At 35.5% G+C, this 12,781-nt stretch overlaps 1 long non-coding RNA gene across 1 annotated transcript in view; it reads right to left on the minus strand.

Annotated features, from left to right (window-relative positions):
- Positions 1-576: 576 nt before the first annotated feature.
- Positions 577-12,781, minus strand: part of LOC132486022 (uncharacterized) — a 52,332-nt gene continuing 40,127 nt past the window's right edge. Inside the window, exon 3 of the long non-coding RNA XR_009531432.1 lies at positions 577-661. This is a non-coding gene — a long non-coding RNA (uncharacterized LOC132486022). The remainder of the gene's footprint in view (positions 662-12,781) is intronic.

Below are 12,781 nucleotides of genomic sequence, written 5' to 3' on the forward strand. Positions count from 1 at the left end.
ATTTAGGTTATAACACATGAAACTGCTGATATTCTACTGTTTTTCACTTGCAAAACAACATTATCAAATGATTCAACCTAATACATATGTGCACGTATACAGATTTTTATTTATTTTTAAATAGTTGTTGAGCAGTGCTTAAATAACATTTTAAAAACTATGAATGGTTTAATGAGCGAATATTTGTATTCACCTTTGTTAGGGAAATATAATTTTTAAAAAATCTTCTGCTGAGCTAGAAAAATGGCTTCACGAAGGCAGAAGTGAGAGAAAATAATTTTATTTTTGAATGAGTATTAAGCCAGAACATGATGAGCCTTACAGGTAACTCACTAAGAGATTTCAAAGGCAGAAAGAAATCTCACCCTTTTATACAGCCAAGCAGACACAACCCATTCCATACATGCTCCCAAGGTAAACAATAACTATTGTTCAAGTAAGAGGACTTGACAGCACTATTGTCACACATAGTTCATTCTAAATTCACCTGAGATGATCCATTATATTCGTTAACTGGATTTACCCAAAAGCAAATTAAATTCTTACCTCTATGGCAGGTGGTAGTTTTGCAACTTGGTCATGGTTGGGCTCTCACAGAAACTGGGAAATGTGGGTGCTACCTTCCTTGATGATTATGTTTCAAAAGTATGGTTCCTAGGTCCTACAGAAAGATATTCCAGAATTGTAAAACTGACAAAAGACTTATTTAACTTTAAAAAGGTTTACATACATTTCAAAGAGACTGAGAAAGTATTTACAATTATAAATTTTCTAAAGCAAATATCTGAGAAAAGGGAGGGTAGGACATCTCTTCCCTTATTTTTCACAGGGAGAATCAAACCTTTTATTTTATATTTGTATTTGTCCTTACATCTTTACATATCAAGAACCAGAACATTTACATAAAATTAGCTGCCTTTTTTAAATCACAAAATGTTATCTCCCAATAACTGAATAGTTGAAGATAAAAATTTATAGGATGAGAAAATAAGTGAGGAACAAAAGTACCATAATCAGTTATCCATATAGATGTTATTTTTAGACAATTGAGCATGATTAATTATCTATACACAAGTAAATTTCTTCCAATTTTTATTTTGGGTAGGTAAGCAATCATGATCAAACAATAAATTCGACACATTATTTATCGTAGTTTAATAGTAAGAGCATGGATGTTGCAGTGAAAAATACATATACTAAATCTTGATGGAAATTAAAATGCTTCTTCTTTCCTATTGTAGAAATTCAATTATATGTTGAAAAACCACAACTAGTAAAATATGAAGGTATAAATGAAATAAACAGTTATGCAGCCTAGAAAATATCACACACTTATTTCATGTCTGAACAACTATCTGTTTCACTTTTACATTCAGGTTATCTCATGGACATGCTCAATCAGTATGCTTATATCACTAAACTATACTTAATTTTGTATTACTGATGCTTGCATATTTCCTGGCACAAAGACAACACCCAATAACTGTTTACAGGATTAAATTTTAGAATGACTTTATTCCAAACCCAGTAATTGTTTATTGGATTAAATTTTAGAATAACTTTAGTTTAATATTATCTAAGGATGAATCTTGTCCTCATTTTTTTTTCTTTAGAGGAATACTAAGCTTTCAAACTAAGCCTCCAAATGGTTCCTTTAACTTGCTAAATTAATTTTACAATATAAAAAGTATCACAGAATCATATTTATACATTTACTTGTTGCTTATTCATATTCACTGTCATCTCAATCACAACTAATGCTTACTATTTATTGAGTGCTCACTATAGACCTGGTAAATATTTTATGAATGTTGTCATTCTTAAGTTTCACAAGTCTGTAAGTTGTGTTTGCTAGTCTTACAACTGGTGAAACTTAAAGAAATTAAAGATAGTAAGTAACTTGATTAGGGCGATACAGCTAGTAAATGGTAGGGCCTAGCTTAACCCACGTCAGTCTAAGTAAACAGTCCCTGCTCCAAGGCCTCCGATTATTTTGCCAACACGTAGCTCTGCCTCTCTAACTAGGTCATGTGTGCCCAGGCCATATGGCAAGCAGTCTACATAGTAACAACCAAAGGAAGTGGCAAATTTTGCTTTTTCAAACCACTGTTAATAGTCAAGACAACTTAATCCCCAAGGTTAGCAAATTAATCAATGTGATCATGGTGATAAACATTCTAAGTCAGTCGATAACGTGGTTTGGATGACCAGTTCATTTATAAGAGAATAAAAGAAGTGGGTGTTACAGATGTGACCCATGAGGGAAACTCAGTGAGCAGCTGACTTATAGGGAAAATATTCAGAACTTGTGGAAAGGCTTTGAGCAGATATGCAAACAAATACCCAAACAAATGTATTGTGGTTCAGGAGAATTTCCCCAGCACTCCCAGTAAGGCCTGGAACGATAAATAAAAACTACAACCAAGGAGTTAGAGAAAATGTGAGGCTTAATTATATTTCACTGAATACTATGTAGCACAGTTAATTCAATAAACTCTAGAACCTTTATGCTTCTGGGGATGCACATAGTGCTACATCCTGCTGGGCCAGTGCGTAGACTTGCACAGCCTTAGCGAGGAAAAGGAGAGAGCTTAGCTCTTAAGGGAGAGCTAAAGAACGCAGTATACTCAGGGAGGGGAGGAGTGAAGAGGGTGGTGGGGAGTGGGGGAGAAAAGCCTTTAGAGGCTTCATATCTTTTCAGATTTTATGGTTTTGCTGTTAGCACAAATTCATGTGCCTGATACACAGTGAGGCCAAACAAACCAAAACGTCCTTGTTTGGAGCAGAGAAAGGGTTATTGCAGGGCCATCTGTGTCACGGGGGTTAACAGTATCAGTCCTTAGGCTCCAGGAGGCCTGGGGCTATGTGCACCTGGTCATCAAGTAGTTAACATCTTCCATTTGGTGGGGGATTTTCACATCTGTAAAAGGACTCAGGAAATACTGTTATCTAGGTAACAGAGAGGAGCTAAAGCAGAGGATATGGGGGAAGGGCCTGCCCCGGGAAGACCCCATAGGGTCCTGCTCTGTTACATGGCTGCTGACCTAATTCTATTTACCTTATTCAGGCTGCAGAAAAAGGGAAGGCATGCCTGCAGGTACTATCTCACAGAAGTTTTAAACAAATATTCTCTTAATGATTTATGATATGCTTTGCTTTGCTTATTGCCCTGAACCTCAACTTCCACAGGAAATTATATTTGTGATAACACTGCGCTACATTTTCTTATCTCTTTTTATTATTGCTTTTCACAGTTACTTAAAGCTTGTATTGTTATTTAGCTATTTATTTTGTTCATATCATTTCTTCTCTATGGTAGACCCCTTGAGGGTAGGATTGTGTCCTAGAGAACAACTCTCTTTGTATAAGGCAGGGCACTTGCTGACTTAATCTGGCAGAGAATTCAGGCATAGTGATCTTTGTTCCAGCAACAGCCCATGGGAGACACTGCACTGAAGCAAAGAGGCTCCTCATTATTCAGGGAATAAGCAAGTGAAAGAAACCCACCTTAATTCACCTTAATCAAGGAGAAATATTTTGTTTCATGGACTCGAATTACAAGAAAAGCTAGAGTGAAACTTGTCTTGCGCATTTAGAACAAGTAAATCAATTATTACCACAACTATTGCTGTGTGACAGCAGACAAAACTACAGAAAGCTTTAATTTTCACATTTCCAAAATAGCAGAACCACAGGGAAAGAGTGCCTCTCTCTTACCAATATTTTAGAAATCCTAGGGAAATATTCACAAGTCCATTAAGGGCTATGAAGAAAGAGGCAAGATCCCAACAGTTCCCTTTTATCATATTGTTAGAACGTGGGGAGAAGGTGCAGTTCCTCAAACGAATACGAAGGCTAATGGGTGAATATTTGTGAGCTTGAAAGCCATTATATTTTATATCTAATGTAGAATGTGATAAAAGGAAAGAAGTAGACTATTTTAACATGTGTTGAGCACCTACTACATGTCCTATAAACTTTATATACATTATAAACTCATCAAAATATCCATAAAGGATAATAAATATGAAGATGGGATGGAATGATACTGGGCAGTACCTTTGCCCTGTAAATGCTAAACCAGTGAAACATTTATTATTAAGATAAAAAAATAGAGATTTTTAAAACCATTGACACTGACGTTTAACTTCTCTATTGATTTTAGGATTACTTGTCTGTCCAAACAAAACTAGATAATTTAAAAATTCCATCTGCTAAGAGAGTGTTTGCACAGTACCACATGCAAGCATTTTACATGGCTTATATAATTTAACCCTCATAAAAATACCAGAATGTAGGTGTTTATATTTATTAGGATTTAAACTAAGCTACTTTAGCAAAGAGACCCGAATATACATTGACTTAAAAAAAAGATACAGTTTTATTTCTTTTTTAAAGAATACTTAGATATATAGGGTGATCCAGAATGTGTTATCCCAAGAGGGTTCTGCCAGATTCAAGGTAGAGCTTCCATCTCTTGAGTCCAAGATAGTGCCATTTCCCAAGCCCAACTATTGCTCTGGTACTGCTTTCTCCAGCCAGTGGGAAAAGGAAAAAAAAAAGGGGGGCGGAGGGGGCAGTGTAAGTGGGTTATTTTAAGAACAGAATCTGAAAGTTGCATGTAACATTTGTGTTCTCCTGTGAGCCAGAGCTGAGTCAGATGATCTCACTCAAGAATAAGGCAGGTTAAGAAATGTCTCTAGCTAGGAGAGTAGAAGCCCTACTAAAACCTATGTGTATGTGGCAGAATTGGTCAAGGCAAATTTACTGTGAAGTTAGGGTGGTATAACTTTCAGAGCCCATGTGCTTCCTCCAAGACTCTGAGGGAGGGGAAACTAGCAACATATTCATTTATTTATTTTATATCCTTTTGTCCTTAACACTTCCAAAAGATAGATCTGTCCCCGACAGGTAGGACTTGTCTATAAACTAATACAAGGAGAATAAATCCTGGAGGAAAATTCACTGTCTCTGCCTCCAAATAATTTCCAATGAGGCCCAGAGAAGTTAAGTAACTTACAAAAAGTCACATAGATTTGGCGCTGAAATCAGAACCTGGGTCTCTACGGCACAAAGACTTTTGACTCATATTTCTAGTGCATCAAGTACTCATATATTTTAGATTTTATTTCCTCCTGACATTATCTCAGGAGAAAAGTTGGACAATCTAGAAATCACAAGGTAATTAGTTGGCTACATCGCTTTGTCCCTATCTGTTCAGATGCTCTTGGGAGACAAAGTGAAAGAGAACATGTGAAGCCCAGCTGCCAAGCTGACATGACAGCCAGTTGATCGGGTGATGCCACTCTCAGATCAACCCAAAGGTTAATAACACAGATGCAGTCAAAGATCTGATGGATAGAGGCTGTGAACCCCATATCAATAACTTACAGCGAATGTCTGGAGGTGGCAGATGAAGTGGTTCGTCATCAATTAAGCATGACAGTCCATTTTTATAAAATTGTCAGAAGGGATTATTACATTTGCTTGGGGAAAATATCAAATAACGCTAAAGGGTGCATTTTACAAACAACCTTTAGTATAAACTCTTGCTTCTGGCCTCATGTCAAACTAACAAAGAGGTGCTATGCAATTTGATCCATGCTTTTCATTTTTCCATTTCTGAGTCAAGGTATTTTTTCATACTTATTATTAACCTCACATGTTTTTAAAAACAATAGTTCTGGTTTTAAGAATTTTTTAAGTTAGGGTAATATTTAATTATCAAGAAAATAATCTCAAAATTTGAATATGACTGCAAGTTGAATATTTATTCACCATAGCAACTTGGAGTATACATTCCTCAAAGTTAAGTACCATAACAAAATGTAGACACATGCCTTCCTTTTTATAAAATTCCTATTTACAGTAAATTCAGAAAAGCATCCTGCACTAAGCCAGAGAGGACTTAAAATGGTCTGTCTCTAGATACATTTTTTTTAAATTTTAAGACTGGATTCAGAGAGTTCCATCTAATCTGAGGTGAATTTACTACGTATCAGCTCCATTATCCAACTTTCTATAGTAAATCTTAAAATTCTTATATTTGTAAAAACCCTTATTAACACCTGAATTATTTGGTAAAGTTTAAAAGACCCAATACAACATTTTTTGAAAGGCAATTATAATTATAAAGTAATCACTACTAAAGTATAACAAGTTGCCATAGTATCTATTTAGAAAACCATTCACAGTTATTCTACCATGCACATTTTCACACTTAGCATCGTGCTGCTGTTCTAATAATTGTTTACTATCTTAATATGACAGGGCTAATACCCACCCTCTTAAGGAAGTTACCTTTCTTTAGCACTGGATTAATATTATCCTACGTTACTTTTTATTTGTAGCAAGTTGTTCCCAATTCTATACCACCAACCATTTGACTTAATGATCTACTTGATGGACATCACTAAAAACAGTTCGTAAAGTTGACTTAACAAAATGAAATGATATTCAATATCAGTTTGAGTTGTTGCAATGAAAAGAGCTCATAGTACACCAGAAAGCTGTGGGAAATTGTTGGGAATTACTATTCTATGGATTGATACAAATAAAGAAAAGATCATAGAATTCTAGAATTATAAGGTACAGGAGCTATTTAGGCCAACACGCTAATTAAACAGTCCATGGATCAAAAACTAGACTTGATAAAAATCATAAAATGGATTGCCTGTGAACTAAGTTTTGGACCTAGTGCTGTGTACAGTATAGCCTACTGTTTTGCCTAAGATTGTGCAGTATCCCAGAATGGTTTGTGCTCTCTTTTAGGTTCCAAAATGTTCTACCTTGTAACGAGTAAATGTAAATTAATTGGTTGACTGACTGGCTGATTGACTGACTTACAGGCTAAGGCTAACAGGTTGCCTGACATACTAGGGCTTCCCAGGGAGGGTCAAGGTTACCATTCTCTATAGGCTCCTCAAATAAACCTCCAGTGTCAAACATAACTGACAAACCTGATACCTGGAGTACCAAAGTTACTGAAAAGCTTTCAGGGAAAATTTTTCTAAATGTAACTGAAAATTCTTCAAATTTTTCTTAATCCCCTCATATTTTTTCTGCTTCATATAAAAATACTAATTAGAAAATTAAATTATGTTCAATGTCTAAAAATGAAATTATATAGTGAGTAATTCAACATCAACACCTGATACTATGTGATAGACCTATGGGCATAATATTGTGATATTATGACACTCACAAAAATAGTATAACATTTATATTCCAAGATTTGCACATAATTCAATGGCTTTCAAAAGTCAACTTTTCAATACAAACTTTAAAATTAATGATAACAACTTTTTCTATCTAAAACTTAACTGTAGCAAGTTGATGCACTTTATTCTGACATTCATGGTTTAGAAAAATGTTTTTTGCAAGCTTCATACAAAAACATTTGAACAAATTAAAAATCATTGCAGCAATGTACATAGATCTCATATTCCTTTGATTTCCCCCTTCTTTTTTGATTTCTACATCTCTTATATTATGAGAAGACATTACCAAAGAAAAGACAATAAATTACTACGAAAGACAACACTGGTTCTTAGCGAGAAAGGAGAGTGAAAATCAGTTCTTTTATGTGACCAAAGAATCTCTTTATTCAATGTCCTTATTAATGTGAACTGAACCTAAAACTGTGAACATCTATATATATATTGCTTAATTCTAGTTTCACCTGCATTAGATAAACTGTCTTGTAACTTCCTTTCTTAAGGAATAATATTTACATGTTAATTTCTTTTCCTCAATTTCTCACTAAACTTCAAATCATTTACTATACTATAAATAGTATAGTAAGGCATTATATAAATATGAAAACCTTAAGTACTATAGTAAGGCATTATGTAAATATGAAACACTTTTTAAATATCAAGAATTTTAAATGTATATAATGCTTGATCCTTCATATTATCTTTAGAATTTCAACATTTATATACAAACATGAAATGCTAAGACTGAAATGCCTAAACTTTGTTCTGCAGTATCAGATTCTAACTTAATCAAAGCTGAACTAAAATGAAAAGCATCATTGTAATCAGCCATATGGCTGCTTCATTCTAAACTGGTTATTTTTAAAGAGCCAGCCTCCAACATTCCTCCTTAGAGGGAGAATAAAAACTGTATTACTACTGTGCACATCAAAACTACATTGGTCAACCAGTCATTGTGTTAGCTGGCACTAAATTTCTGAACAGCATAGTAGTGCAACACAGGTCTTCCAGATGACTATGAATGGATGGTCTTCATTTGTCAGAGATTAATCTGGTACACATGGCCTTTGTAGAAATAGCTAGAAAATATAGCACGAATTCTGAAGAAGCAGGGATGGAGAGTCATCTTTTTCATATGACCAGTGACCCTTTTTTTTTAATGTTACCACTGCTGCACACAGATCCTAAAAATGCAAGAGAAAGATTCCATTTCATTGTATTGAGAATCATCCCCTTGGGAAACCAATTTAGTCTGAAAGTACCCTCAGAAAGGATTCTGCTTCTTGTAGATAATTGTGGATCAATTTCAGATGAAGATTTAGTAGCCTTTTAAATAAGCTTTTAGGGCATTTTTTAATGCTCTGTAGAGAGTTGAAGAGTGTGTGTGGGGAGGGTGGAAGTAAGCTGATAAAATGCTATTATTGAAGAACTTCAGGCTAACCATGAACTTTAAGATTTGTATTCAGTTCTATGGCAAATGGCACCAGCTTATCTTACAGGTTACGTGCACTATAGATTTGAAAGCAATAAAAGACAGATCTGGGTCTCCATTTGGGCTCATGGGCTGCAGTTTGTCTCCTTAGGTTCCAAATTTCTCAGTTCTTCCCTACTACACATTCAGCTTTTCTCTCAGACTGTTGGACTACCTGACCTTTTGAGACCTGAGGTCTGGTACAAGATGCAGAGGCGACAGCCTTGTACAGACTTCTGCACCAGGAACAACTGTGTGAAGTGAAAGCCTCTATGATAAATCCCTATTCTACATCACTCATAGTGATTCTACTTCTCAGGCCAAATCCTGACAGGTAAAGTAGTAATTCAGAGGCATGAAGAAATTAATCAAAGGGATTAATTGCAAAACACTCTGAAAGAGGGTTAGTAGAAGAACATATAAGCATACTTTGCCTTCTTTGATTTGATTCCATATACCTAAATATATACTTCTATAGTTCTTATTTTATTTTAGAGACTACTTTACACAATAACACCTAGTTTCTCCTAAGGTAGAAAGAATGTAGCTCCTCGTAGCTCCTCCTTCAAATTTTCACTCTCAAACTAACTTAAGTCTTCAGTCGTAAGTGTCCTTGTTCCACTTCCCTGCCTACTTGATGACTACTTATAGAGTCTGTCCCTCAGGCTATGTTAGCAGTCCTTAAAAAAACTATCGCAAATTTTTCTCTTTGTGTATTAAGAGTGAATGAAGTCTTTATACTTTAGCAGTTCACTGCAAACTTGTGAAGGAAGTGATGTTCACATTTCCTTTTCCTTCTATAAGGGTCAGCCAAGCTCTGATGCTTCTAGGAAAAGCTGAGTAGAACAATGACCACATCTTGTAGCACAGTGCTAAATCAGCCATGCTGTGAAAGGGAGCAATGCATATCAGCTCTTTCACTAGGAGCTACCACACAGATATTTCCTTTTATTCCAGCAGACTTGGTTTTTGGCAACCTGGGCACTTCATTTTTCTTCCCGGACAGCTGTTTCTGAGTCACACGCTCACTGTGCATGGCCTTTCTTTTTCCTAACAGTGTCAAATATTCAATATTATAAGTATTTACTGAGCACTTACCATGTACCAGGCAGAGAACTTAGCCTAGGCCTACATTGGGATAAGACATATGATGAGGGAAACCTCTTCAGCTTATCTGAGGACATGGCATATGCTTGGGCATACAGACTACCCAAAGAGGAGAGTTGTAGTACCTTTTGTTGAGGTTAAAACATATGTATTTTATGCTGCTTTAAAAATTTTACCTAACCTGTCACTGGTAAAGTTTTATATAATGGGAATAGGATTCCCATTCTTTTCTCTAAGCTAACACTCAGTGTTTCCATTACAGCACAATTAATATGTAGCTGGGAAGAAATGGTTTACAGCTGATCTTTAGGGTTTGCTTATTAGATATGCTATGTCTTAGGCTTGGGCTTTTACCTTATCCACTAAATGTACGTTCAAATGATAATTCTATAGATGGCACTGTAGACTGGGGAGTCCTACTCAGGACATAAGAAGAAAAATCATTTCCCTTTTTTACTTGTTTTCCATTCATCAGTACACCCTACCACAATACAATAATACAGTAGTCAGCAACCCATTTTTGACAAACAGCAACAAAGAAGCAATATGCATTGCTAACTTTTTACAAATGAAAGTTTAAAAGAAAGCAAAACAGGGACTATATAAATAACTGCAATTTTACTAAAAGACAAAGCTTAGTTACACACACACACACACAAAAGTACACTACTGTGCACTAAAATACATCCCAAAGCAGAAACTCATGTTTATAAGAAGACAGAGTAGACATGTCCTGAAAATATACTCAATTTTGTTAGATCTTTTGAACAAGTGACTGCAAAATAGTACATCTACCTAAAGCAATGATGCCTAAAATATGTTTTTATACCTTAAGGTGGAAAAAAGAGCTTCCCTGCTTTATCATTCAGGTTAAAATACTTCGGATTCATTTTTCAGTGTTGGCCCCTTAGCTCTTCTTACTTTATTAAGGATACATTAGTAGGTTTTAAACTTTAATAATAAATATTTACAACAAAAACTACAAAAGTATGTGTTTTTTTAATTAATTTTTTGGAGTATAGTTGCTTTACAATGTTGTGTTAGTTTCTGCAGTACATCAAAGTGAATCAGCCATACATATACATATATGCCCTCTTTTTTGGATTTCCTTCCCATTTAGGTCACCACAGAGCACTGAGTAGAGTTCCCTGTGCTATACAGTAGGTTCTCATTAGTTATCCATTTTATACATAGTAGCATAAATATGTCAATCCCAATCTCCCAAAATTCATCCCACTCCCCCCTTTCCCCCAAAAAGTATGTTATTAAAGAAGCCATTTCTGGGCTTACCTGGTGGCGCAGTGGTTGGGGGTCCACCTGCCGATGTGAGGGACGCGGGTTCGTGCCCCGGTCCAGGAGGATCCCGCGTGTCGCGGAGCGGCTGGACCCATGAGCCATGGCCGCTGGGCCTGTGCGTCCGGGGCCTGTGCTCCGCAGCGGGAGAGGCCATGGCGGTGAGAGGCCCGTGTACCACAAAAAAAAAAAAAAAAAAAAAAAAGAAGCCACTTCTGAAAGCAATTTAAAACTGTGGACCATGTGAAAAAAATATATGAAATAAACAAAAAGATTTATGTGCTGCCTCAGTCACTATTATTATTTATTTATTCATCTGTACTTGTATACTCAGTGCTTTGGAAATGATTTAGGGCAACCTATAAAAATACATAGTACAACAAAATGCTTATCAAAAAAGTAAAGAATTTGTGGCAAAGGTAAATAAGGGTAGAGACAACAGAATAAATTCAAGAGTTACAAAAATGCATGCCCTGGAGTATAGTAGCTAACATTGAGCCTCTAATTTGGCAGTACACTGTCTATAATAGTAAAGCCAGAGGAAACACAACTGGTTCTCTGAGGCATAGATTCCAAAATATGAAGATAGGCCAGTTTCTCAAAGAAGCACGTTTATTGCTTACACGGACACAAAAGATAAATACCTTCACTAGACAAAGTGGTATGTTTATGTTATTGTTTTTAAAATATATATATAATTTTAACAGTTGACTTAGGGATAATTAATCAGATGCAGTAGTTCTGAAAAACTGAAGTCCAGGTATGTAGGATGTAGCCTTCTGGTCTTTTGTATTAATCCAACTATAGCTTTGAAAATATAAACTGAGATGATTCTTAACCAATTCTTAGTTATAGACCATTTTGAATACCTGGTGAAAATAACAGACAGCCCATTAAAATTCATATGCATAGAATTTATGTGCAATTTTAAGGTGCTCTTAGATCCTCCCTTATCCAAAGTTAAGAATCTCTGAGCAAGAAAAATGGATGGACTACTTGATTTTCAGGAAATACTTTGTAAATATTATTTATTTCCAAAAAGATTTTGAGACACTGAGCAGTACTGAGTTTGAGGTCATTCTCCCTAATAAGTTTCTAGTGCATGTATTCTGTGCTGTGGCTTAAACCAAAACCAGGCAGGAGTTAATAGGTTAGGCAGGGGGTAGAACGGACACCACTTTACAAAAGAGAGGAAGAAAATTAAAATGATACACATACAGGTGCCTAATTTAATAGAAGGTCTTTCTTCCTCTGCACAGAGATAGGACATAAAAGAATTCCTGAAAGGAGGTCCTAGGGTCTCCACAGGGATTTCCAGAGGAAATCATACCATCAAAGGGGTGCATAGATAGTGTAGCAAAAAACGATGGCAACAAGAAAATTAGTCTAGAAAATATGTGCAGTTCATTTTAGTAGTACTTCCTGATTTGTAAAAAAAGGTATATCTGTGTATGTATGTATTCTCCAGTAAAGCACACACAAATATATAATAGTAAAAGACCAAAGTACATGTTCCAAAATACATGTCAATTGCTAGATACAAAGCAGTAAATTATTGGAAGACAGGTACCAAAAACCAAAATATGCCTTGGTTATGGAATAGCAGCTCTGAAGTCATTTTTCTTACTATTGATTACATAATCAATTCAGTTGGCTCCAAACTTAAGAAAATACATTCCTGTCAATTGCATAG

Source organism: Mesoplodon densirostris, chromosome 3 (genome assembly GCF_025265405.1).
Source record: "Mesoplodon densirostris isolate mMesDen1 chromosome 3, mMesDen1 primary haplotype, whole genome shotgun sequence".
NCBI classification, from domain to species: domain Eukaryota; kingdom Metazoa; phylum Chordata; class Mammalia; order Artiodactyla; family Ziphiidae; genus Mesoplodon; species Mesoplodon densirostris.